Source organism: Saccopteryx bilineata, chromosome 10 (genome assembly GCF_036850765.1).
Source record: "Saccopteryx bilineata isolate mSacBil1 chromosome 10, mSacBil1_pri_phased_curated, whole genome shotgun sequence".
NCBI classification, from domain to species: Eukaryota; Metazoa; Chordata; class Mammalia; order Chiroptera; family Emballonuridae; genus Saccopteryx; species Saccopteryx bilineata.
In genome coordinates, this window is record NC_089499.1 from 26,234,716 (window position 1) to 26,240,715 (window position 6,000).

Genomic DNA, 6,000 nt, shown 5'->3' on the forward strand with positions numbered 1-6,000 from the left:
AGAGAAGTGACTCTACTGGAGACTTCCCTATTTTGTATATTGGATTAGAGGTTGTGAAGCTACAGTATAAAATGGGGGCAGAACGGAGTTTGGGCTCTTGGTTCCTGAGATTATCATTAGAAGAGAGAGCAGAGAGGAGCAGAGAAAGGCCACGTGGAGGAGGCCAGGAGAAGCAGCCAAGATGGTGGAGTGCTGAGTGAGATGCCAGTTTGTGCAGAGTTTGTATTTTGGATAAGGAAGGAGATGGGGAACAGAGGTGAATAAGTCTGGTGAGCTAGAAACCTTTGATTCTAGGAAACTCAGATAAGTCAGTGGCTTTGTGAGCACTGAATGTGACTGAGTTTTGGAGCCCAGTGTGTATTTTTACTTGCCCGCCGGGTGCAAGCTAGAATTAAAGACTATGGCCCATCAGTTTGTGGCTCCGTTGTTTCTTTACCGACTGTCCGAATCCAATGCGAACCTGCATGTGAATGGCCATGATGGCGGCTCCTGGCCTTACACCCGGCCAGGGCACACAGGAGAGGCGCCCATCTGCTTCTCCACCCCTCCCCCTCTCCTTCCTCTCTGCCTCTCTCTTCCCCTCCCACAGCCGAGGTTCCATTGGAGCAAAAGATGGCCCGGGCGCTGGGGATGGCTCCTTGGCCTCTGCCCCAGGCGCTAGAATGGCTCTGGTCACGACAGAGTGATGCCCCGGATGGGCAGAGCATCGCCCCCTGGTGGGCGTGCCGGGTGGATCCCGGTCGCACGCATGCGGGAGTCTGTCTGACTGCCTCCCCGTTTCCAGCTTCAGAAAAATACAAAAAAAACAAAAAAAACAAAAAAACTGGTTGAAACAAATTTAAACAGGCTGGGTTTTCTTTTTGTCCCTACAAATATTCTCAGAAACTTTATTAATTATACATTAAAAATCATTAAGAGGAAAAATAATAACCTTAAAAATGTTAGAAAATGTCCGGATCTCATACAGATATGGCATTGGTTTTCTTTCTAGTTCATAGAACAGCTGGTATGAAACAGTTCGTGTTAACCCAGTTTGTTCCACAAGCTGAGGGGTCCATTCTGTCAGTTCCAGAGATACATTTTTCATGAAGTACTTGCAAATAGCTGGTGGGATGGGAAATTGAGGAAAAGGGGGCCTTGTACCTACCTTTAGGTAATCTTCCACTTCCCTGCCCATCTCTGCCTGTTGCGTGCTATTTTTAGCAATCTGGGACAGGAAGAGCTGGGCTGTGGATAAATCAGGGCTAGGATAGGGGAGTGAGGCCCTAGGTGCACTGTTTAAGGAGGCACTCACTTTTCAAATGCTGACCTTGCACTCACCGGAATCCAAGAGAGTGCCTCAACCAGGCATGCACTCAAGGCTCCACACAGGAGTGTGTGGAGATTGTAGCTGTGCGGTGTATACAGTGAGGGCACTGAGTGCGTTCACTAGAGAAATGAGTTCACTGAGTCTGGAGAACTCAGGATGTACTGAGCCAATCACACACTCTGGTGAATAAAGAAAAATCGGGCTAATTCCATGGGACAGAGGGGATTAGAAACATCAAGATGGCAGGAGGAGGAGGTTGCCCAGAGAACAGGCTGGTCTAGGGATAGAGTATCATCTATAAGAGCAGGGGTCCCCAAACTTTTTACACAGGGGACCAGTTCACTGTCCCTCAGACCATTGGAGGGCCGGACTATAAAAAAAACTATGAACAAATCCCTATGCACACTGCACATATCTTATTTTAAAGTAAAAAAAAAACAAAACAACGGGAACAAATACAATATTTAAAATAAAGAACAAGTAAACTTAAATCAACAAACTGACCAGTATTTCAATGGGAACTATGCTCCTCTCACTGACCACCAATGAAAGAGGTGCCCCTTCCGGAAGTGCAGTGGGGGCCGGATAAATGGCCTCAGGGGGCCGCATGCGGCCTGCAGGCCGTAGTTTGGGGACCCCTGTATAAGAGGGTGCTGTTGTTTTAAGAAGTGTCCTACTTGTGGCTCAGAAAACCCATCAGCTGGAAGGGGATGGGAGAAGAAATACCTGAGTTATGGGGAAGGGTGGGGCTAGTGGAAAGAATGACTCTCTGAGGGTGGGAGAGAGCAGGACAAAACCAGGCTTCCTGAGGCCCGCGGATCAGCTCCTAGAGGCGACACAGGGTCTTATGAGGCTGTTTTTATGGATTCAATATGGGGAGTCTCCTTCACAGCCTAGATGACTCAGAAGTGGGCACTGTGGATAGATTTTATTAGATAACCTCAAAGGTTTATTCCTATAAACTAGAATGTAGCACTTTGCATTTGCAAAGCAATTAATAGTGTATGTGTTAGTTACTATCCCATTTTTGGTTCCAAAGCAATATTTTGTTACTTAAAAATTAATAGCACTATCACAAAGGGCTTATAAAAAGAGATCTATTACTCCAACAGGCAATTCCATGCAAAGCTAAGTTTTTATTTGCCATTACTTTAATTACTTAGATATTATTTTATATGTTTTCATTATTTTAAAGTGCCTTGGGAGTGTGAAATATGTCTTAGGGATAATGTATTCTGTTTTAGCCAGAACAGCCTAATCATAAGTAGCTGTAGATTAATGCATTTATCACTTAAAATTTCTTTTTAATGTTCTGTAAGCAAGTGAAATTGATGTCTCCGAGAAGACGGATACCTCCCATGCCATGGAACTCATCCTCAGCAAACATGTTTTTATTAGATCACGACCATTCCTGAGAAAGGAGAGGAATGAAGCTAACAGTAAGTAGAGCAGACAGCAGCGTGACAAACATCAGTTAAGAGCCGGTGCTGAGACAACAGTGCACACACACACAACCTTTGGATATGGAATGTATCTGCTTTAAACTAAATTAGGTCTTCAAGTTCCACGTGCACACATTCTCTCCTTCGCTTCCTCCTGGGTGGGTTGGTGTGACTGTTCGGCAGAGGTGGCAATGCTTCAGGGAGGGTTGAAAACGTCCACCCCAGCCGTGTGGTTTTTCCCCTCCTCAGGCAACCTCCGGAGATAAATGTGACTCACGGTCATGATCCCTGGATGAGGGTTTTTAAAAATAACCTATAGCCTCTATTTTTAGCGGACCTGCCAAGCTGCAGTGCTGAGGACTCCTTCTCTCTCAGAAAGTAATTAACAATCTCTAGTCCCTCAGGAGCCGGATATCACTGAAGTTCCCGATCTGGAAACAAACAGGCTCTGTCTTAATGAGTGGGACGCAGCTCCCGAAACAAAGGCAGCTGCCCACATGCCGCTGCCTGCTGGGGGTGGGGGGAGGCAGCTAACTCCAAAAGGATCAAATCATTTGGAGAAAAGCAAATAGTTTAAAAGTTCTAAGAGGTGTCATAAATAAGGGGTCTGGAGGAAAAAAACAACAACAACAAAAAAAAAAAATAAAAAACGAGCTCAAAAGCAGCTGGGGCCTTTCTTTTCAAACAAGACTTTCCCCCCCCCGATGATTTGAGCTCATTTGTTATTCCATTTAACTTTCCAGTCAATGCTAAAGGTTTGAAAGCTTTTGGCAGATTTCAGTGGAATAATTTGTGCTGTAATAGAAAGACCAGAGGGCAAATTAGACAAATCCATTCTCTGTCAACCAAGGTTTTACAAAATTAGAGAACCCGCGGTTTGAGAAGAGAATCCAGACGAGCGGGCGTGTGTTATTCAGGATGTCCCTTCAATGGACAAAGACTGTGGGGCGGGTGGACGGACACCCAGGTAGGTGGCTCTGCCCAGGCCCCAACTCCGTGTAAACAGTTATGTTGTGGCCTTGGTGGACCTGTCTCTGCGTTTTTCAATTTTCAGTGAAGTTCATTTAGATGTTACAGAGGCAATCCATTTGGAAATGTTCGTTGGTTTGACACTTCCTTTGAAGATAATCTTAAGCAAGGTTATTATTTGTTGCACAAGTTATAAGCGTTCAATAAGTGGGAATCCTAATTAATACTTGTTTTTCTTTTTCCCCTTAACATTTTACGAGTTAATTTTCTCATTAGTTTCTTATTTCTTCTCTATGCTGCTGCTCTCCCTAAATCGGATTTGATTGTTTTGTGGAGAGCATTCTCTAGCAATCCTTCCCAATAGCGCTTGTGAATGCTACATTTTCTGAGCTCTCGCTTGTCTGAAATGCCTGTATTTGTTCCCCACGTGAATATTTTCACTTCAAACCTATGTCCACAACCTTTCCCCATCAGAATTGTAAAGATCTAGGTTTACTCGCTTCTACCATCAGCTACCACTGATGACAAGTATGAGGCCAGTGTGACACTTGTCTTTTCCCAACTCCCTGTGTGTGATTTGCTTTTCTCTTGGGAGGATTTAGGACTTCCCTTTTGTCCTTGTTATTCTAAAATCTCACCATGGTGTAAACACGATGTACGCAGGATTCTTCATTTTTCCTGTTTAAGTCTTTTGGGGCACTTTTGTTCTGACTCCTATATTCCATTAACTTTGAAAATTCTTCCTCTATGATCTTTTTTTTTTTTTTTTTTTTTGTGGCAGAGACAGAGAGAGTCAGAGAGAGGGACAGACAGGGACAGACAGATAGGAAGGGAGAGAGATGAGAAGAATCAGTTTTTCGTTGCAGTTCTTTAGTTGTTCATTGATTGATTTCTCATATGTGTCTTGACCGGGGGGCTACAGCAGACCAAGTGACCCCTTGCTTGAGCCAGCGACCTTGGGCTCAAGCTGGTGAGCTTTTGCTCAAACCAGATGAACCCGCACTCAAGTTGGTGACCTCGGGGTCTCTAACCTGGGTACTCCACATCCCAGTCCGATACTCTATCCACTGCACCATCGCCTGGTCATGCTCCTCTATGATCTTTTATTTTTTTATTTCAGAGACAGCGCGAGAGAGAGAGGGATAGATAGGGACAGACAGGAACAGATAGAGAGAGACAAGAAGCATCAATCATCAGTTTCTCGTTGAGATACCTTAGTTGTTCATTGATTGCTTTCTCATATGTGCCTTGACCGTGGGCCTTCAGTAGACCTGAGCAACCCTTTGCTCAAACCAGATGAGCCCGCGCTCAAGCTGGCGACCTTGGGGTCTCGAACCTGGGTCCTCCGCATCCCAGTCTGATGCTCTATCCACTGCACCACCACCTGGTCAGGCTCCTCTATGATCTTTTAAAGCAGTGGTCTCCAACCTTTTTTGGGCCACAGACTGGTTTAATGTCAGAAAATATTTTCACAGACCAGCCTTTAGGGTGGGATGGATAAATGTATCACATGACCGAGACAAGCGTCAAGAGCAGGGGTCCCCAAACTTCTTACACAGGGGACCAGTTCACTGTCCCTCAGACCGTTGGAGGGCCAGACTATAAAAAAACTATGAACAAATTCCTATGCACACTGCACATATCTTATTTTAAAGTAAAAAAAACAAAATGGGAACAAATACAATATTTAAAATAAAGAACAAGTAAATTTAAATCAACAAACTGACCAATATTTCAGTGGGAACTATGCTCCTCTCACTGACCACCAATGAAAGAGGTACCCTTCCAGAAGTGCTGCAGGGGCCGGATAAATGGCCTCAGGGGGCCGCATGTGGCCCGCAGGCCATAGTTTGGGGACCCCTGGTCAAGAGTGAGTCTTAGACGGATGTAACAGAGGGAATCTGGTCATTTTTTAAAAATAAAACATCTTTCAGACTTAAATATAAATAAAATGGAAATAATGTAAGTTATTTATTCTTTTTCTGTGGACTGGTACCAAATGGCCCATGGACCGGTACCAGTCCATGGCCTGGGGGTTGGGGACCATTGTTTTAAAGTATTTTTTCCCCATCTATCCTCTTTGTCCTCATATTCAGACAATGTTATTAGGTGGGTGTGGGAACTTTGGAAACTATTTTTCATATTCCTAAGTTTTCTTTCATACCTTTTATCTCTTTTCAGGGACTTCCTCAGTTCAGTCTTTTCTGTGTGTGTGTGTGACAGAGACAGAGAGAGACAGAGAGAGAGGGACAGATAGGGAGGGAGAGAGATAAGAAGCAT